Source organism: Varroa jacobsoni, unplaced genomic scaffold (genome assembly GCF_002532875.2).
Source record: "Varroa jacobsoni isolate VJ856 unplaced genomic scaffold, vjacob_1.0 scaffold_433, whole genome shotgun sequence".
NCBI lineage: Eukaryota > Metazoa > Arthropoda > Arachnida > Mesostigmata > Varroidae > Varroa > Varroa jacobsoni.
In genome coordinates, this window is record NW_019213335.1 from 208232 (window position 1) to 230571 (window position 22340).

The 22340-nt window shown below is 40.9% G+C and overlaps 2 protein-coding genes across 10 annotated transcripts in view; one reads left to right on the top strand and one right to left on the bottom strand.

Annotated features, from left to right (window-relative positions):
* Nucleotides 1-9080, bottom strand: part of LOC111260391 (glyoxylate reductase/hydroxypyruvate reductase) — a 36168-nt gene extending 27088 nt beyond the window's left edge. For 6 of the 7 annotated variants that reach the window (XM_086968308.1, XM_022833109.2, XM_022833108.2 and 3 more), the window contains exon 1: nucleotides 8763-9080. The gene's annotated coding sequence lies outside the window, so the exon portion shown is untranslated. Of the gene's footprint in view, nucleotides 1-5550; nucleotides 5568-8762 lie in introns of those variants that run through there. The other variant, XM_086968306.1, reaches the window with a different exon arrangement.
* ninaC (STKc_myosinIII_N_like and MYSc_Myo21 domain-containing protein ninaC) overlaps nucleotides 1-22340 on the top strand; it is a 152337-nt gene that overhangs the window by 29693 nt on the left and 100304 nt on the right. The window lies entirely within an intron of this gene.

Genomic DNA, 22340 nt, shown 5'->3' on the forward strand with positions numbered 1-22340 from the left:
TTTTATTATTATACAGGGTGATAATCCAGGTCCTATTATCTTAGGTGACAATCGGCGTCATACAGCGAGCAGTAGTCACTTTAAAAAAACCGCATTGCCTAAATAGACTACGACGGGTTTTCGGACAACGAAATCTTCGATCTGGCGTGTCTTCGAAGCGATTACCTCGAGGATAGAACGTTTGTCTATCTTAGACGTACATTAAATATCTCGATAATGACCAATGTAGTCGTTTGTCAGGTACTAATCTTATCAAAGTTACAATTAACTAATATGATCTCACGATAACGTAATAACACTATACTATTCTAACGAGTTTAACACAATTTAATGCTAACAATTATTAGAGAAATCTTCACGTTGTTATAAAATCTCTTAATATTAGTCAACGTGTATTGCTACATTTTACCTACTCTTAATTAGTGAAACTTTTATAGTGTTTATGATTTGCGAAGCTTGTTTAAGATTAGTCATTGGACTTTGCGATATAGACTCATTTCTCCCCTCTCTTATGGTACTTTTAACGCTGAGACTTTGTACGAAGCCGATGGTCTACTTAAAGCGGAATATATAATTATTGCATCGCCTTAAGTACCACGTGCACTTTGTGTCAGTTACCTAAGTCGCCTCTTTAGGTACCTCTTCTTTAATAGCATTGAGACTATTTATAACAGTTATGATTAGGAAGGTCCCAGAACACTGGTTGACCGTTTCTTTAAAATTACATTGGAGGCACAGTGTAATGCTCTTAGAACGATTAACTCCACCTGGCTCAACACATAGCGCAATGCTATCGTTTTGTCAGCGATGGCTCAGAAATACCAGTTTCCACCACCTCACTTCAGCTGCCTACAACACAGTAGTACTGGTCAGAATTAACTTCTGAACTCACGGGCAAGTGAATTGAAATTTCGCATCTACAAACCCCTTTCTCGGCTAATTTCGTTGAGGTTTAATGCCATCTTCAGCAAATACCTTTGAAATATTTTCGTTTTTTTTTTTTGCTATATCTATTCCTATATATATATATATATATATATACGTTTTGCTATATCTTCCTTTTCCGTCATCTTTCAAATTGCCCTGGAACCCACTGCAACAGAAAACCAATGAACTTCGACACCCTATAGCGTTTTCCTGATGACCCTATTGCCCTCAACTGCGAACTTTGCTATGCACCACTTTCTAGCTTTGCTGACACACGATTTGATGACTTTGGTAACCTTCCCTTCTCAGCAATGGTGGTGTTATATATGAGCACCTAACTGAGATCTTTTTAGCATCAATATCCTTTAAGCGCGTAGTCAACAGTTATTCTGGGAGAGTTTAGTCCCTGCTTGCAATACTTGCTTCCTCTTTGAGTCCGACTTCAACAATTCGTCTTTATTTTTTACGGATCATTTATCGCTTGGCCTACCTGCTGACATCCGATCATGTACTAGCATTCAGGTAGAAATGGTAGAGCCAAACAGAGCTACGCTTCAGCCGCGCAGACAGGTAATCATACCCCCAACAACAGCGGCGACTCACTGCCGTAACTGACAGATTTCCCCACAGATGTTAATGTTACGCCAATGTAAACACGCCTACAGCTAATCAGCTCATAACTTTTTCAGCGATCGTCCATAGAGTCGCGAATTTATGCAGGCTTCTAAAGCCTTCATTTCAAATTGCCGAAGCCACAGGATTGCCAGTGCTAACTCGATAGCTGATTGGCACGCAAAAAACATCCATTTTATAACAGTTCAAAATGCAGACAGAAAGTGTAACGGATACGGTCAAAGATGCCATTATAGCAGAGTATCGCAGGTAACTTGGCGCAAACCATTTTCCCTACCAAGCAAAAATCGGAAGCTGACTGGCGAACATTCGACGAAATCAGTGATTCAGCCATAGAGTATTCTGCATATACCGCAGATTACTAGATAATAAACAAGCTGTGGACAAGATGTTAAATTTATTTCAGTCTAATCGTAGCAAATCGGCGGTTTCAATAAGTATAGGACCCACGTAAAAATTCACGTACCGAGACGTTCGTTAGCCGATAATTTTTTTACTATTTGCTGTATGTATGTATGTATCCATGTTGGATTGGAAGTAGAGCATAAGAAATGTGACGAGGCTTACGTACGGCCCCTGCCATTCGGCATTGGACTAATTGTTAAAACTATTCTTATACGCCTGTTTACCTAAATAAAATTTCGTACACCATAACGTGCCGTTACCAATATATATGGCAGCAGATGCATCTATTTTTGTATCAGTCAGGTCGCCGATCGGTCAACGTATATGTCTGCTACGTTTAATTCTTTTGCCATACATGAGGTATTATTACAGGCGATACGAGTTAATTTCAACCGTTGTCTGCCGCCCCTCAAGCAACCTAGAACTGAGACCTAATGTTTTTGGGCCGGCTTACGCACCACTGATAGGACAGAGTTTTCGTGATTTTATTTTTTACCCATGTCTTTAGCACAATTCTCTAAAATTAAATTGTCGTTTGTAGCTACAGCATCGTATGACAACAACCATAGCCATAAAGGTACGATACTTATTTAAATTTTTTATTCGATGCATGCATATACTTCACTGAGAGAACCGCAGAGACACGACTCCCACAACTTGGGACGCGACATATTTGCTCTGCCTCATCTATAACAAGATGACTTGTTTTGAAGCGTGGCTTTTTTCGACGCTCACTGTACCAAGCGAATTGAAATTGCCTCGTCCCGTCTAACACTGCACGCCCATAAAAATGCCTCACGCGTTATTTTTTTACCTGTGCCTTGAGCATCACTGGCTAGGGTATTTGTTTGGGTAACATTCGCTAAATTGCTTTATGTGAGTTGTGGGTATTGCTCGAAAGCTTCGCCATCCAGTAGTAAGTGCTTAAGGGTAACCAGAACGACACGGAACAGATTCAGCACGCTCTCATCGCTGTTTAGTTTATTGAAACGGACGTTGGTGAGATTGGCCTTTCCGTAAAGCAAACAATAGTTATTGCTGTCTGATCATCAACTAAGTCCATGTATTTATAATTTGATCCAGCTGCAGGCCGACGAGCGATCAGGCGAATTCTGACTGTTGCGTGTAGAGCGATCTTTTTAGGTAACTTTGAGGAGAAGGCAGCCGTCGCCGCACATCTTACGAGTATTTTTCCAGGCTAACAGTCGGTAGCGGGACGCCCACACAACTTCAGTATTAGGAACAGGTCTGATCAACAACAGTAGCTAAGTTAAATGAGCAAGTCGATGGACCGCAGCCACCAGGGGCGATTTGTGACAGATCTGAACAGGATATTTTAATAGCACTCACTTTTATAACCTATTACTATCGTTTAATACTACTATTATCTACACAACTTGAGCTTCACTAATAGACGAGGCACCAGATCACGGCTTTGTTAAAACAGCCTCCGCTTTCTGTTTGACCTATACTGCTGGGAGCTGTCCAATGAGTAGCCGAAAACGTCTGGTATAGCCGTTAGAAGTTATCTTAGAGTAACATTATTGTCAATGTTAAAACCCAGCAACTAAAAGAAGGGATTGCAAAAGACACAGACATAAATCAGTGACAAATATTAATGTTTCCTAAACGACGAGCAGTTGCTTCCATATGCAAATATAGATAGGCTTATGTGTCAAAAAACTCATGGCGGAAATAACGACTCATGTATACCCCATGTATACAGTAAACAGCGCTCCTTTGGCCCTGTGACTGTAGCCTTTGACCACACTGAGGTACAGAAGTTCGCTGACGACTTTTAGCGTTGATCTATCTACCAGCAGGTAGGTATTCGTGCAACGACACCTCTTCGACACTCGGTTCCACCCATAGCCAACAATAATGGGTTAACGCATCGTGTGCTTACATTTATTACGTGCAAAAGGCATAATAAAAAGAACTTCGGAATCGGAGGTCATCACATGTTGAACGGCATTTATCAGTAATCCATTAGTTATGAAGTACTTTAAATTAGATAGGCAGCTACTTGTATCTACTCCCAATTGTTATCAAAATGTTTTCCGAAAAAAAAAAAAAAAAAGAAAGAAAGACAACTGGAATGGTACAGTACCAACTTATATGACCATTAAGACCTTTCAAATTTACAGTAAAGTTCACTCAACCTTTATGTCTACATAATTAGGCACAAATAGGTGTGGACATTTTGACAATTAAAGTGGACTCCTTTTATCCTAGAGACAAGTTAGCAAATCGAATTCTAGAGGCAAAAGCGAGCGATTCTCAAGCGTCTACAAGTAGACTGCTAGGAATTATACTGCCTATAGATGTCATGTTAACAGAGAGTCTTTGCTTGACATTGTTTGATCAATCAGTTTGGTATCGAACTTTATAAACTAACGACAGCCATTTGTAAACCTAGAATACGCGAAGAATACAATTCGATGGACTACATGATTTGTTCTTCTTCAACCTGATACCGAACGACGTTCGACCAAACACTGTATATCGGCCAAGTTATCCAAATCAACTTTGTCAAACTGTGAAATAGGTATGCTAATGAATCGCCAAAGCGCTCACGAAGGTAGGTTGGTAGGATATTTACAACCTATTTTTCATACGTTCGATAATCGAAACTCGTTCAGAAACTAGCCGTTTGAATTTGGAATAGAGTCTGGATGGCTATATCTGGTGCCTGGAAAACATATTTTCTGGGTTTTCGCTTAAAATCAACGTCTGCTCGGATGAAAATTAAGTACCATCGGAACAAGACGCGATGCGTGTCGAACCAGAAATAGGCTCATATCCTAAAAAAACTTCCCTAAGCTTCAATGACGATTTTCCTGCATATCTCTTATCACTTCGATGATTTCTATGCTAGTTGAAGACACTGGAACAAGCCAGGTCTTCTTAGCTTTCCTTGTAAACCCGTATAACATGCTTTCGATAAGGCCTTGCCATTGTGAAGCTTCCTCAAACCCAATACAAGACAAAATAATTTGACGAAAAGTATGAAGCTAACTCATTACTCGATGCAGTCATTTTTGCGAAAACGTTTAAACAAGCAACTTAAAGTCAATCATGGCCAACTTACGTGATCAAATTTTACCGCCTGTAGATCACAGAAAACTCTATACGCCGTACAAAATATCTTCCCTTAATAGCGCCGGCTAATAATATAAGACTTCGCCTTCACGTGGCGTTACCCCAGGGTGACATAGAGTAGCTAGGTGAGACGTAGCGTAAAGGTTTTCTAGTTTTTTCTGTCTTGTTGTCATCATCTCCTTCTAAGAAGAGTTTGTCAGCTTTTTATGCCGAGCGGTCCACTTAGCATTAATATTGGACCCAATCAATGTGCACACGTGGCTCAGCAAGTCTGCCGTTGGTTAAGTTAACTATTGATTCCGACCCAAACTGGTAATGCCTGTAGCGGTCATAAAACTTACTTAATACTTAGCCGTTCTATTAGAACGGTATATAATCGCTGTCCAGCAAACGCGGACTAAATCCAATCAGACTATAAACAGTTATGCACTGTCATATAATCGGTGGCGCTATAAATGTTTTGAGGTTTGATGAGTGACTTACCGCACGCCCGAAAAAAGGTTGAAAAACGTCGATGTAACATTTAGATGGACGAGGAGTAAATGGCTAATAAGGAGCGCCACACGAACACCTCCCCGTACCCTGTTTATGGTCGACTTTTTCTCGGAACAACGGCTGATCGGCGACATCAAATGAACGAATGGCGGACGGCGACCTGAGCAGATTGCTTGTCTTAAGCAAGTATAGCGGCCGACAAAACGAAGAACATCTAGACAAAATAAAGCCAAAGAAAGATTTTTCACCTAGGAGGTCACGCCACACAATTCGGCCGTGCCAACAGCTATCGAAGGAGTTGGCCTGCCACCGCTGCTTAATCAACACGTACATATATATACACGCTGTGCACGTTCAATTCTTGAATTCTCTGGGATTCTTCCCTGGTGCCTTTTTCCATGCCGACTAAAAATAAAACAGTTGCAACGAAGTTCAGCTGTTCGGCTGATCGTCCGCGCGCCCGCGTCGCGATTCCTTGCTAAAGCTTTTACGGTCCTGTAGGTATATCGTCTCAGACGTCGAAAAGAACAGGTTGTGAACTCTACACCAGCTATTACCAAAACAACAACCTTGAGGTAAAAAACCAACGGACGGATAAGAAGTAAAACGACAAATAGGTCAACAAATCGACACATATCTATATAATCGTCAAATATAGTTACCTCATCTTTCTTCATTATGGATGGCTATTGTGGATGTCGCTACCGCAGTAGGTACTTCACGCAGCTACCCATCGGCACCGATTGGTTAAATTAACGCGTGCGACGATAGTTTCAATTGGTTTAGCCATAGCTGCTATAAATAACGTTCGTTACAAAATCGTTACCCGCGATAGCTACCGGTACACTACTGATTGCTGATGCTCCACCGGTCCGTTGTCAATGACAAGTGCAATTATCCAGAAGACCGTTGGTACTGATGCTTAGTAATAGCTGGGTCGCTGATCGCCTCATTGGTCGACACAGGATCGTTTACCTTTTTGTCCGCAGACTAACAAGCAGCTGCACTCGTTGCATGCGTTCCCTGACATGCAGCTCACTCTAGCGGAAATACCCAACTGATGATCATTACTGCCCATTAGTAATTCCGAACCCCGAAAACGTTGGCCGGCATTCGTCGTAAGTGAATTGGCGAGTCGAACGTCAGGGCAGTACAGAAGCGGCCGTAGACATTTGATCACAAAGGCGGTTATGGCAGCACCAGCAATAACCGAACCAGTTCAGACCGTGAAGGGTTGGCTTTGCGCCGAGCGACAATAATCTCCCTATAGTAACGACAAGGTTCTCTCCTGCGAATGAAGGAACGAAAATGCTGCTACGGTGGCTACCGGCGGACTTTTCTTGCGTCGTTGATTTTATCGTATTTTCCCATTCAGCTTACAGGGCCGGTTTCAATCCGTTAGTTTCAGCAGGATTCGGGTTCGTTTGGCGTTGCCGGCTGCGACAACGGTGGCGACACCAATGGCCTGTGTTTCTCACTGCTGTCCGTCAACAAGTAGTGCGCTACGACGAGGCTTCTCGCACGAAAAAACATCGCAGTTTGCAGGCGTTCCAAAGCAGGTAGAAAGCAACTGCCTGTCCATTGTCATTGCTATAGATACGAAGCATTACAAACGAAGAAGAACGTTGACAAAAAAAAATTGCAAGAACGTGTGTTCTTCCTGGTCCTGAACGACTGTGCAAGATACTGTCTGCTAATGGCAAACTGGAGGCCGTTGACTGGCTACTGACGCTGTAATGACTCTTACGATCCATGCAGGACATTTACAAAAAGGGAAATGGTGTTTGTTAGCGTCAACTAGCTGTTTTGTTGCCAAGTGCGCACAAGAAAGAGTAGAGAAAAAAAGCACCTCGAGTTTGCCAGCCCACATGTACCATAGGTGGTAAGTGGGTAGCGGGGGTAGATGCGGCCGTGGAGGGGGATATACTCCATTGAAAAAAATATATATAGACAATAGTATATCTGAATGGCAACGATTCTGCCAACGATGTGGTGCCATTATCTCGCCGGTGTTACATTCGACTCACAGGATTCACTTGTGAACAATTAGACCGACTATAGCCGCTATCACTTGAGGCTGGTTACCCCCTATACGCCTAGTGCACCGGTGAGCCACAGTGGAAATCAATAGGCACAGCAGTTCAGTATCCTCTCGCTGCAGCCGTTCCGGGAAGATATAACTGTAGACAAAAATACAGTCTAGAAAAAGGTTACTTTTTTCGAATAATAGTCACATTCTCATTGATATTTCAAGTAGCGGAACGAGCGAACAGCAAAAATACGTAGAGAATGGACTTCATCAGAATGTCATCAGTTGGCTTCTGTAACAGTTAGCGTCAATATTTTTTTTCGACATAAAATTAAAAAAACTACTCGTTGTTCGGTCGGCTATAAGCTAGCGAATTAGAGCGTATAAAAGTACCTATGTCTATATATACCTCCATACGCCCTAACTCAGACTCGACTATTAAGGCAAGTTGTTACTAATGGCTAAACATCTGAGAAATGATTGTAAAAGTTTTCAAACTCTACCCAATGAAAACACATTTGACTTTGAGAAATCGTCTTTGTGTTTCCTCCGTAGGACATGGATAAATCTAGGTGACACTTCCTAAAAAAACATCGGTAACTTCCTATCGTTTACTAGATTTCATACTTGAGTGGTTATATAGTGACATATAATTTTCACTCTGCAATACACGAGAGGGGATTAAGTCAGACTGTAGCGTAACACAAACGTAAGCCGAATCGACGTACGCGATAACTGACGCAAAGTTATAGGATCTTTGCCTTAGTTTTTTTTAATGGCTTGACGCTTATGGTGTCATAGTCGAATATCCCAATTAAAAATAGAATGAACGAAGTAATTTGCGACAAAAGTGTAATGGGGTAATGTAGCAGAGTACTCAAGTAATTGAGAGATGCAACGGGATTACTGAAGGATGCAACCAGCTTAGAATCCGCATCAAGTTATGAAGAGCTGTAACTTGCTTAAAGTCTAATTAGGAAGTACAAAATGATATTGCAAGGTGGCCTGTACAATAAGTTTAAATCATGTACGAGAACGGGATGCATTGACATCTATAAGTCTTAATGTGTATAGCTTAAAAAAAGAAATCAATATATATATATATATATATATATATCAGCATGAGCAACTGTCAGCTCTCATGCGACAAACCTGTAGCCGATACACTCACTTGTTTAACGAGCTTCACGTAAAGGGATCTTAGAATCTCGAGGGTCGTCGGCTGGCTGCAATGTAAGTCAACTGTTCGCACCTTAACCGATAAGCTTAACAAACAATTCCGGTTGATGATGGCCCACCTTTACACTCAACACAAACTCTCGCGAGCCACCAGACAATCAATGCCCGAAATGGCAACTGAATGTGATCAGAGGCGTTCGACCGTGCCGACTATTGCATTAGATCCTGAGAAATAGGCTGAGGTCACTAAAGATCTAATTCGGTTACTCTGTTAGAGGACGAGGCAGCAGTCACGTCGCCTAGCGGACCCGTTTGCGTTCGGAGGATCTCCGGGTCTGTCTCAGGCTGATTGTGGCGCCCTCAACGGCCGAATACAAAGACAGGCGTGGTAAGTGGGCGTATCTTCAAATCAATAGCACGGTACCTTGTCCACGGCCAATTTATAAAATCCAGGAGAAAAGGGCGAAGAAGTGCATAAATATATATATAACTTGACGTGCAGAGGTAGAATATTATTATTATTATTAGTAGATATATGGTACGCAGAGAACGTTTACTGACCATGTTGGGTACACAACGAACATAGCTAGCCTAATTGTGTGAATGTGAATTTAGGTGTGAAACACACCTAAAGGAAAAATCGTCGGTGTTCGATTTGCTTACGTCATAATATTATGTCGCCAAAATAGGACAAGCCAAATCAAACGTCTAGTCAAATTAATGTTTTACACGTGTTAGCATTGATTGTAAACTTAAAGCAAAAAATTCTCTTAATATTTAGTTAACGATTCTTATTATCACATATGGGATAGGAAAATCGACCGCGTAACTTCCTTATTGCTTCTTATAGATAAACGTAATGGCCGTATTCACCTCGGTTACTTAGAAAAATACATAATATATTTTTTTATTGACAAAAATTATCTATAGTTTGTGCGGCTATCGCATTTAGAAATTCCATTGAATCTGCTGAAATTCAAGATGAACCGACATCTTATTTATCGTCGTTGTTTGCTTCAATATGTGCCTTGTTTGACGAGACAAACTATTCGACGCTTACATATTGGGTCGCATTGCACTCTTTCCTCATTCATCGACAGTTGCTGCATCCACTGAAAATAATAGATCCAAACACAGCCGATCGGATTCTAAGTAGTAAAAACCCATCCCACTATTCTTGTGGTACCAAAAATTTACAGTCTACTACAACGAATTTGTTCGTTGCCGCTGATGGCGCTGGTGGAGTGGCCCATTTTTGTCATCGGAATCCTTGCCATCCCCTCTGCCTGTCTCTGATGCTTTCGTTCGCTCGAGCTACGACCGCAATGTGTGGAATTGCCAAGCGGTAATTTATCGCGTCCCGCCGATCGAGCACGACCAGCTATTGGTGGGTTTGATACGATACGGTCAATTGAGCTTCAGATGTCGTGAGGCAGAAGGCGACGCCAGGGAACTAGATAGCAGAGGAGAAGCCGCGTTTTCCCTTCTCCTAGAATGGCAAAGAAAAAACACATCCCACATTTACGAAGCGACGGATATTTTATACCTTTGGTGGACCACAATATTAGAAAAATTGTAATGCCCCCATTTATATGACAGCGTTTCTGACTGTCGCTTTCTCCTGCTATTTACCGAAGTCATTTCCATTTATTCTTCGACCATCTTGACCATCATCGTCTTTGCCCTCCGGTCGGCCACTGGAAATTTCATTGCTGCTATTATTGGTTGAGGTGTGGCTGTTCATCGGAATTATTTTGCTGGGTGGCGTCTATGCTCCGAACTTTATCGGGTTCACATGTAACAGCGCATCGGTAGCCCGAAGTTAAGGTTTGCGTTGATCTGAAGTAACCATCGCCTTGTAAGAAAAAAGAACAAAGTATAATTCACGGAGTAGCCATATTTCCTTCTTGAGCAACTTCCCGGAAAATCGCTACCGTCATCTTTTATCCGTTACCCCTTTTCGATAAAATGGAACAAGTATGAAAAAGGCGATAAGATTACGGAGCGTAACTATATAGAGGCAAACAGATACACCAGCTGGGTTAGATAGGCAAGCTTATATGACGAGGAGCACTTATCTCTTTTAGAACAAACGACGTACGAATGAAAATATTTCATAATATAAATTAGCTAAATGCAATAAACTGTTTAAACAAAAACCGTGGCTAGCTAATATAACGATAGGTCCTGATTCCCTTGAAAGCTCAAATCACAGGTAGGCCTGTATAAGGTGCGAGAAGTACAAAGTCTGCCGGAATGAATCCATAAATTTACAGTAAATTAGCTAGGAATTAACCGTTTTTCCGTGTATATATATTTTTCCATATCCCATAGACGGCACATTAACACATCCACAGACCTGTAACTTCACGTCACTGCCCATCCTCTTATAGTTCACGTTAGTCGCGTCAGCGGAAGAGGAAAGCAAACGCTGGCGATTTGACAATAGATTTACGTTTTGTTGTGACGTCTAAAGAAAAATCGCGTTGGCGCAATAATAACGAAATCAAAGGGTAAATAACGAACCGGCAGGGTCTAGGCGCAACCAGGCAAAATGGACTGCCCTCGTTGTCGCTCCTTTGCATGCCTTAAGTTTTTTGTTTGGGCAACACGAATTTTGGCGGTGCACTTTTAAGCCGCGTAATCGTAGGAACCTTGGTTAGACCTTAATAGCATACATGGCGTGCTATAGTCGACAAGCTGAACGAACATTTTGATATAGCTGAAACGATTATCCTCATGCACGCCTCAGTTACAGATGGAGAGACTACAGAGTATATGATAGGGCTGTTATAAGTATGATGGAAAATGTTAAGATATAGGGGCTAGTGCTGGGATTTTGTAATCTTTGATAACCTATACTGCAATAGAAACTTTTGGACAGTCGAAAAATTGTTGGAAACCCCTACGTATTCCAGTAAGTTTGAGATGTTTCGCAAGTATCCCGGTAGGTGTAGCAGCTTCTATCACCTTGTTTCATATCTATTCAGATGTAGATGTTCTTATATATGTTATTACTATTATTGGTTAATATGTAATCGCAAGTGATCACAGGAATTTGATTTTCTCTTTGCCAGCAACTGATTATTTTAAATCAGAGGCGCCTCTACAAAGGCGTTATAACCTATTTTCAATCAGGTACTTTTGAGGGAGTTGTAGCGCCCTTTGAATTTCATGTTTGGAGTATTTTTTCGCTTTGCAATTCAATGTTACGATTGTTTCTCTGCTGTAAGTTTAAAATTAATTCACTAGTAAGCTTTTACGTCTTCACACAATCCATCAACTTGCAGTTTCGCATATAGCTTTCGTTCACAAAACTCATCGCTAACATTTGTACGGTGAAGCAAGCAAATTTGGTCGATCGTCAGGTTTCATGCACAAAGCCCAGGTTTACTGAGGCCCCGAAGAAACGCTTTTATCTACCTACCCTTAGGCACTCCCTTTTTAAAAAAGTAGAAACCAGTGGTAAGGTGTATATAAATAGGGAACAATAATCAAAACGTATGCTGGTCCGTTATTAGGAATTATCGGCTATAAGCACTGATCTATTATATAAATTACAGCAGATACTTCTTAATTAAACTATTTGCAAAAGATATATCGTCGTTTGGATTGGAAATAATATATTAGGTAACGCTGTGGAAGTTGGCGTGAGCGGGCAGATCAGTCGCTACAAACATAAAGTGTCGGGCTGAATTCTCTCAGTTGGGTCTCCAGATTCCTCTGAGTTAAGTTTTTAATCTCAACTCGTCCTGCAGTCACGTTTAACCAGCGCCAATATTATTTCAGTGCCATCCGTGCCACCTCAGAATTTTACTACCGCTTATTGCGGTGGTAACGCTAAAAGCTGTTAGCTTTTTCTAAAAATAAACTGATAAAAATTTTTCCTATTTTTTACTTTGTATGCTAGACGGGCTTTTCCTGCTAAGTGGCCATCGGCCCCGTTGACATAATACAGATGAGCGTTCGATTTAATAATTATCAGATGGCAAAAAATATTTGTTCGTATGTCTGCTTATAGCCAGTAGCTTCAAGGGAAAATACAATACGAGGCGTGCAACATACGCAAGATCATAGCGGCTAGGAAGAGAATTCTATCGCAACTCGAATAGGGTTTATTCAAGCAAACAAAATCAGACAGTTCTTAAATAATCCGAAATCAGACGATGCTCAAATCAGATCAAACAGAACCCTTTGTGTTTATTAGCTCAGTCGAGGTGTCTGAGTTAGTCTGTAAAGTCTGTTTTCTTTTCAGATTAAAATTGTCTAAACTGTTTTTTGCTATGTCCTGCAGAAGAATTCTGGTCATTCTATGAGTGTAGAGCTTAGTTATATCCGACAGTCTGTTACAAACACAGAAGCATCTGTATACATATATACACGAGGATTTAACAGTTAGTCACAGGTGATCAATCTAATCAGAACATGTTTAAGATGTGTGCTCATAGAGATAATTTAATTAAAATATTTTCTCATCTATTATATACGTCTTTTTTTCTGCTATTACTTATTTGACAAATTTACAACGGTATGATGAAGTCTTCTTTATAGCTTGACCGAATCAATAAGTACATTTTGCGCATCTAGTAACGGTTGGATTTGGCCTATCGTAACCTTGGATCAATAATAATGTATGCATGGTAATAAGTATCTAGTAGATATTAAAGTAATCACAGTAAAAACCAGAGCTTTCAAATTGTAGCTGATATGTCCTAGTTTACAGCGTTCCTATTTGGCTGAGAGTTTATAGATTGGATACGATTATATGCATCTGTTAGACTATTTCTGTAATAGCCAATATTAAAAGCTAGGGACAGTTGTGGTCATTTTTTCCAGCATGTTTATCTGATTTAGAAAAACTACTTCGAACTACGTTCAACAGAAGCCGAGATCTCTTCATAAAAATAAAAAACACTGCCCAAAAACATTGCTTATGGTATATAAATTTTATTCGGTTGGAACATATTTTGGTAATGTCTGAAACATAATACGACTTAAATTATAGAAAAAATAGAATAAGAACAACAGCCGAAATAAATGTTACGAGCTTTGCGTCCGGTAGGCGTTGCTTCAAGCATGTGGCCCCGGTACCAAACGAGGTGTGTTTACTGTTTTTTTAAGCTAAACTACCCCCCGTGTTCGCCACTCCGCTTGCTAAATATACACCTTTCTACAGAACGATCACGGATACTGATATGACAACTGAGCATATGCCGACATAAACCTGTCGTTCTACCTACTTGGCCTTGCTGTCACAATAATCTTCATTTTGATAGACGGTCAACGTAAAATACGCCACGTACATAGCTAGTCCATGGTCCGTCTAGGCCAAACGGCCTATGTTACTATTTATTTATGCGTACTATTGCCTATTGGGAGCAAGCGGTGTATGACGCAAGTAACAGGCGCTACCTAACAAAGTAGCTGTATAGTTACGAAAAACTCCCTGATCACTCAGTGACTGCGGCAGTTTCTTGTAAAATAAACAATGACAAATTTTTGTAAATAGAGAGTGCACAGAAACCGATTCAGGACAATCCTTTCGAGATACGTTGACGTCGTGCAATAAATCGATGATTACGGTTCTGCCTATCAGAAGAAAACTACAACGACGAACACAAAGGAGGCTGTGGTCCAGTTTCGTTATCACAGCGACATGGCCTGTGAAAACCTACTACGTCTATCTGCTTCGTTTTCTGCCACTACCATTTACCTGTCGCCATTAGATAAAATAGTATAAGTTATCATAAAAAGATCTGTTGATTGATAATATTATACTGCTATGAAGCTGTGCCATATCTGTTGATCTCAACGCTAGGCGACACGCGACGGACAAGTAAGCAGACGGTTTCTCACTTTTCATCTCTTCGTTATCGCTGTCGTTGTCCGGAACGGAGAAGTGGGGTTTGGTGGCCGCCAAAGTCAGTTGCTATACCATCAATACCATTAGACAGAGATATTGTGCCTGAAGTAAAAAAAAAAAAGAAGGGTGCGTGGATTTCGGAACATAAGGTACGTGGAGCTTGTCTGGTATTGGCTGTGCACTGGGTAATAAGTAAACTTATGTTGGCCTGTTTAGGCCATTAAAAGTGCAACATAAACGTACAGTACATATTTATAATATATATTATGCTAACTGAACATTATGAAGTGGACTCGATTTCTCGAATGGTGAACCCGTTAAATGAGTTCCCGAGTTGGATGTTGACAGCTTTTCTGTAATGTTACTGTCGAAATAAAGGTAAAATAGTAAACAACGGCTGGAACAAAATATTACCATTGCAACAAAGCTGATTATTGTTGTTTACATAGCATATCATCCAAACGTTGCTCATAATTTTTCATGACAACACGGTAACATGGCGGTAGTTTGAACAAGCGGCACAATTAGTCATTTCTGATATTGTGACATTGATAATGCGATCGTGTCGACACCTTACCAAAGAATCGTGTTTTATGCCTAATTTAATGGCATAAAAAGATTTTACATGATCCAAACAGCTGCACATGAGGTTCATACCTAGCTATAAATAGTAAGCGGGTTACAAACAACTGTGCTAGCTCTGACATGAGGCGTAGATGATCGTGTCCACAGCGAATGCATCCTCATGCACGGGTTACATCGTGCGCGCACATGCTTCGATTATTTTCTCTTGTTACATAGTGCGTCATAAAAAGGCGCTAGTAATTGATCATACACCAGAAATAGTTCCTGATAATTAGTAACCGTTATAAGAGTTTGATTATTATTGTTATATCGCCAGGTCACATGTCCATGGTCAGCACTAGAGTTACAGCGTATATCACATTAAATAGGTTTGCCATATAGCAGCCCCTGCCAACTTCAGTTTTCCCTGTTGCTTGCCGCCAACAGCGTTTTTCTTTATGCCTATTTTTATACGAGTAATTGTCATCGTCACCTTTAGTAGCGAAGGTGCTTGGCCTAACTATCCCTCGTTCTATTTCCTGTGCACACCCATAGATGTGTACACTCCACAACAGGTACGGTTACGCTTTGATTCCAGCTAATTCTGTTAGCAACAGAAATTCATTTTGCCTATCTTGTACAATTCCTAATAACAAAAAGGATACGCTTTGTAATGCGTTGTCATATTGTTGAAAAAGAGGTCAGCCCACGGTAATGATAACGATGACGGTCTTTGAAGTTTTCTGCTCAAACTTTTCGAATCGGCAGATGTGTCTGTGTGTAGAAATCTATCACAGACTTAGTATATGGACCCACGGTCACTGCTTAGTGCTTAATGGGCTCCTATGTTTGCCATATTTTTGACATAATCCTGACCTTCACCGTATATATGCCATGTCTATAACTATCTGTGATAGAAATATTCATTCATGTTGCACGTGGCTCTTGCATCGCATATCGTTGTTAGGATTGTTATTATTACGTTTTGGTTTTCTTTACCCCTTTCGCTTTTACCTTAACGCTGTTTAGCTGGATAAGTGTGCGCTCGCCAGCGTTTGCCGCGGCCACTGCTTCACATCTTATCGTTCAGGCACACTACTGGTCCTAATATTATACACATTTAGTATTTCTTCCTATTTTTATTCGTTGGACTCGAACGAATGTATTTTGAGGGTCTTTTTTTTTTCATACTCATAGTCACAGTCATATCACCCATGGCTGCTTTACGAGTGCTTCTCCGACCGTGTTATTTGTTTTTGGCATATCGCTAACCGCGACATGGTTTGTCGAAGTAATGCATCTTGGGGTATCGTATGAATTATTTGCTGAGGCTGAGAGAAAACATCATTGAGCCATTGAGATGTTAGTACGAATGGTGGGTCTGACATGAATAGGTTACTGGTAAAACATTTTTGTCTTGACCACTATTAGTAATAGAACACTTCACTAACTAAATTTTGGGGTTCACAAGTATTGGGGCGTCTAATGAATCTGAAGGTGACCGCGACCTATTTACTCGTAGACATCAATCATTTTACTTGGCAGTTTGTAGTATTGTTCAATGAAGTTCCGGGCTTAGAGAAAGCGAAGCTTGACGGAAAGGGGTTAGTCGGCATTTGTCCCCATGGAACGAAGTCTAGCCCTCAGGGTTGGTTCAACACTCCACTGGGTGTCCACGTTCGGTTCTAGCTGCACCGACTTCGTAAATAATAGATGAAGTATGTTGATATAGCGAATCCTTTAAATCCCCTATATGAGAGCGAAATAGCGAAAAAAAAAAGAACTGACCTCGATTTGATACAACATGCTTCTCGCGTTAACTAGCATAAAGTAATGCCATAAACCTTCTACGTGAGTTCAGATTTTCATGCGAAAAGTTCCAAACATACGGTTATATATATTACAGCCTGTTCTGAGGCAGTCAGTCAACTTCCTGTAGTAGAGAAACGAAACAGAGCGCTGTCTACTTAAGTTTAGGTAGACTGCTGAATCTTTTTGCGTCAATAGCCAGCAGGTGACCTAGCAGAGATTCAGCCAAGTAGAGAATCAGCGAATCTTTAATAGTAAATATGAATAAGAATGCTGGCATTGTACATAAAATATCTAGTAGTACGGGTATTCCTAGTCCCTGTGTAATAAGGCTAATGTCGGGTAAGGATCGAGGCCAAGTCTCAATCGTCGCCAAGAGGATAAAAATTCTAATAGACGCCCAGCAACATTGAATAGGCTGCTGAAAAATGATCAGCTATAGAGTTGTCAATTAGACCATCATTGACATCAGATGGAGAGCCTTCCAACATTAGAACTAGTTAGATATAGTCTCTTTCCAAAATTGCGCTACATAAATTGAGACGAAGCACGCTTTGACTATTTTAGGTAGGATTCATTTTTATTTAGATTGTAATGTAGGTAGCCATTTAAGAAAAAAACAAAGACAATTTAGTTTCAGCGAAGTGCTAACATTTAACAGTAAATACCCAGCTGACATACCCCCTAAATCGTTACAGGTTACCCCCTACTTTAAGTGTATTACACTGCTCTACATCAGAATCGCTTTCGTACATTGCTCAACACCGTGACTACACAGCAAAAGCTATGGCGCTACATATTAGACGATAGTCTCTAGTCATAGGCGACGCTATCTATCAAAGACGCGGCCGACCTCCTCCTGTACCAATGACTACGTCTGCAATTTTTGTCCTATTATCCTTTATCAATAAAAAATCTCCACTATAATGTGATAGCTGTCACTTATAGTGATTCGCAGTTACTATCGACGATTTGAAATTTCTGTGCGACGTTCCAATCGAGAATCCGCCGTCCATTACCATCGTATTACTCCATCCGGTATGTCAACTAAAGAGGAAGCAGGTCAAGCTGCTCAATCCGATGGTCGCTGTACTTTTACGTCTATTATTTGTTCTTATAACTGTGTCGTTCCGAGACCATCCATCACGCTAGAAAAATCACCATAGAATTTAGTACGAACTATGACTGGCTCCACCGGCGCTTCTCACCGACGTCATCATCAGCGGCATCATTAGCGTTTTTGTCGCCCGCGGGCTCAAGCACAATCGAAAAAAGCATCGTTAGTCACTTGTAGAACAGCTCAGAGCTATCGTCTCCCTTTGTGTGTTGCTCTTGGTATTTAAGCTTTTCTTTCACTTACTCTTTGTAGGTAAAGTCGGTGTAAAAGAACTCAGGCAAGCAGTTTTCGAAGAGTTGACTTGCTCGCTGGCTTGGGGGTAACGGTTTATCACTTCGTTGCGGGGCTGCACCATCTGATACCGGGGAATAAACAGTTCTAATGCCTCTGCATAAAGTTTTCTGCGATTACTAGGTGACGTTCGTGTCGCCTGACGCTCGAAATAACCCTGACGCCTGTAACGCTACGCGCGTAGCCAGCAGAGTAGTCGTAATGTCGGAACTGCCCACACTGGCTGATTAATGCAGCCTGTCACTGCCACCTTCTACAGAAAGAAGCAACCGGTGGTGATGGCGGTTGTGCTAGTTGCATTCAAACCATTTCGTGTGCATTTTGCATTCTGCTTCTGCTTCGGCTCTATTGACCGGTATTTAGTTACTGGTGGCAGAACTGGTAAGTTACCCCTGATGTCGCTGTTACCATCCTGGCACCAGGTGTGCGACGCGTACAAAATTAAGGACTCTTTTCATGCTTGCTACTGGTTGAAACACGACGTCTGGGCATTACGAACAGTCCGTTAGACAATGAAGTGAACTATCGTCGGTGGACAATGCCCTAGTGAGCACACCCATTGGATAAGCGAGTTCTATCAGTAGAAAAATGGTGGTCGATACACGGACTCCGACAAGTTGTTGTTGGCTCCGAAAAAGCAACTTTGGCCAACATCATCTAACCCCGGTAAAGGCAAATTAAAATGGGCAGGGCTGCGAGCGAAAAAAAAGACCAATTACCAGCGGTAGGCAAGTGGAAATTGTCAGGTGCTTGTAACCAATTATACTGTTTTTACCCCGTGTCAGTCTTTTTTTTTCTAATTTCAAACGAAGAGGGTAATACAGTCAAATTACAATAATAGGTCAATTTATTCTGATCTTGATCGCATGCAGCTAAACAAGAAAAACGAAGCTTGAAAGGCCCCGCAGGCTTTGCGTAACACAGATGACCGCTGAGCGCTAAAACTACCTTGATTTTTGAACACTGCTAATGTTTTCGTTTTCTTTATTTACTCTTTTTGGGCGCGAGAAAAATTATATTTAGTAAATTGTTGGTACATTTAGCATTTTAAAACGTGAGAGCCTTTAAAACGAGTCACATATGGCCATAGGAAAAGCATGTTGGGGCCAGTACTAATTCAGACATATAAAATTCAATACGCGGTTTGTGTACGTCGCATCACAAATAGTCAGATGCTTTACGAGTTATTTAATGGCTGTATAGAACAGTATAGATCTCGCCTCACTAAATAAATAAAAAACACAATTTGTAAACATCTGATGATTTGTTTTATTAGTGATGTTGGTGTGGCAGAAAACAAATATTTTCTGTTGCCACCGCGTGGCGCGTGTGTGTCGTAGCTTTCCTTAGGATATATTATCCTCTGTGCTTTAATGATACGTAAAATACTTTCGATGATTATACTTGTTATATGTATACTTGTATGTCATTGAGAACTGCTCCTTGGTTATTAAAGGGTTGGATAAGGCTATTGCATAAAAGATCGGGTCATATGTTATGTAGCCATTCCATGTAGCAACAACTGAACAACGTTTTGGATTCGTAATCGACTCACTGCAGATTCTCACTTTCATAAACACGGATAAAAACAGTGCAGATCACCGTGGTAACAGGTAACAAATCACTCGCAGCGAACCTTCTCCGATTGTCCTACGAATACAGATGTTACAGTAATAGGAAAAAAAAAAAAACACAATAACAACGTTCAATCAAGCATCCAAATACCTTATCTTACATTAGCCGCTTGAATCTTCCTTGAGTAGACAGATATAACACATAGCACAAAACAACGATTTCTGCATCTGCTAAGTCATAGAACAGCTTCAAAAGGCTCCCCCTGTCACGATCAAGATCGCTCGTGTTGCTATCTATGCGTTCGTTGTGCCTTCAACTACAAGATGCTACTTATGCTTTCAAATCTGATAACCTTATCAGCGTTGGATCCCGGACAGTGGATATCATAATAAATAACGATGATTGTTGATAAAAACGAACTGACAGGTACAAGTGACGTTTAGAAGCCGCCGTTACCATCACCACCATCTTTACTGCCGCCGCTAGGAAAGACGATACGTTGCTATAGGCGCCGTTGTAATAACTGACCAGGGGTGCTTTTTACAGATCGATCGGCTCTCAGCTTTGGGCAATGCAACGTTTGCACAAGTAACAGTGTAAATAGTTTCGCGTTTTTTGTTACTATGAGCCACGGAGGTAGCGTGAACATGATTTGCGCGACAGATTTGCGAGATCCAAGAATCACTCGAAGGCGAAGGAAGATTTTGTTGAAAAGTATACGACAAGGATTTTGTTTCTGATTAGACTTTTACACTACTTTTTGTGTTAGTAGATTTACCTTTATATATTGCAACATATTTATGGCTCCTCCTAAACGTGTATTGGGTGTTTTGCTACAACAATCCTACGTTTCTCGCATCAAGTCGAAATTTCACGCAGACGAAAAAAGGCATCGGAAACTCCGGAAGGGACCGGGAGCGAGAACATTTTTCGCTAACTTGTAAATTTAGGTACGTTTGTATTTTCACCCTGACATTGGCTTACGCAACGATTCGAGCAGTAGTGGATGCGTGCTCTGTCCGATCCGCGCATGTTCTTGTGTTGCAGCAAAATGCAATAGATACTGAAGTTGAAATATCGAAAGGTACATTAGAAACTGCTACATTGAGCAAATACTACGTAAGACGAAGATGGGAGGAAATGGATAATGGCTCATTTGTGTTGGTCTCGGTATATAGAAGCTATTATAATGTTGTGCAGGTTTGTCATTAAGGCTAACTTTTCGTGACTGTGGTAGCGTGTTCACCTGGTAAAAATTTTAAAAAAATGTTAGGTGACCAAAGTTTGAAATCGGACGTAGATTCACTTTGTTTCGTGCCGGAAGACAGCCTTCTAAAATAATGCTGAACGGCAACACCGAACGAATCGCTTATTTCTGTTGCAACCTGAGGGACGTCTGATGCTAGACATGACAACTGGTCGTTATAATGCCGCGGTAACTGGTTATGACGCCTCTGCGCAGCACTGTGGCTTGTTGACCTTCATCCGACTATGGATGTCGTTTGTCTTCTTTTTTTTTTGAGATCCTCATTTGTTTCCGGAAAATTTAAATATAAAACAATTTAAAATGTTAGACCAGTGTCGCCTAAAGCGGCTGAAAAATCTCAAACAAGTATAGTTTTGTAGGTTTTGCAAACTTTTACGCTACAACACACAGAATCTATAACACGTTGATACTGCAATGTATTAGACTGGGAAAAGGTACATCTAAAGAAACATTCAACTAACTGGATGGAACAAAACCTTTGCACACGCTATTTTTTAGCGTAATGTTATCATACATAAAAGACCGAATTGTATTGTACAATATAATCAAGCATATATTCGTGTCGAGGAAGCAAACCGAATTAATTTCTATTCAAAGTACAACTGCCAGGCTTGATTGAGATACTTAGGTAAATGTTCAGAAGCGTTAGTTATTGGCGCACGCTGCTTTTCAAATTATGGATGAAAGAAAGGATCAGTTTGTCGGTCCTGTACTGTTTGCATGTCTGATAATAGATTGGAATACCCTCTCATGTAAGTACCATCACCCCACGGGCTTGGAGGCCTTGACCTTGACCGAGCAGGCGTTGCTGCTTTTTGTTGACCGGAAACTCTTCACTATATCAAAGATATCATTTGAGGCCTTTTATTTACTAACGCTCACCCCTTTCTGGGAAACCTCATTAAAAAAAAAACTCGATCTGTTTAGGATTATTTAGACATAAACAACACCCGGAAAACTAATTTCTTACCTGAGTAGCCGTGATGTTCTCGTTTACTGAAACTCGTACTGTCTTATAGAACATTTTTGCCGACGACAGAGACAAACCTAAACTACCTGCGGCGATCATCCCTCTATTTATCTA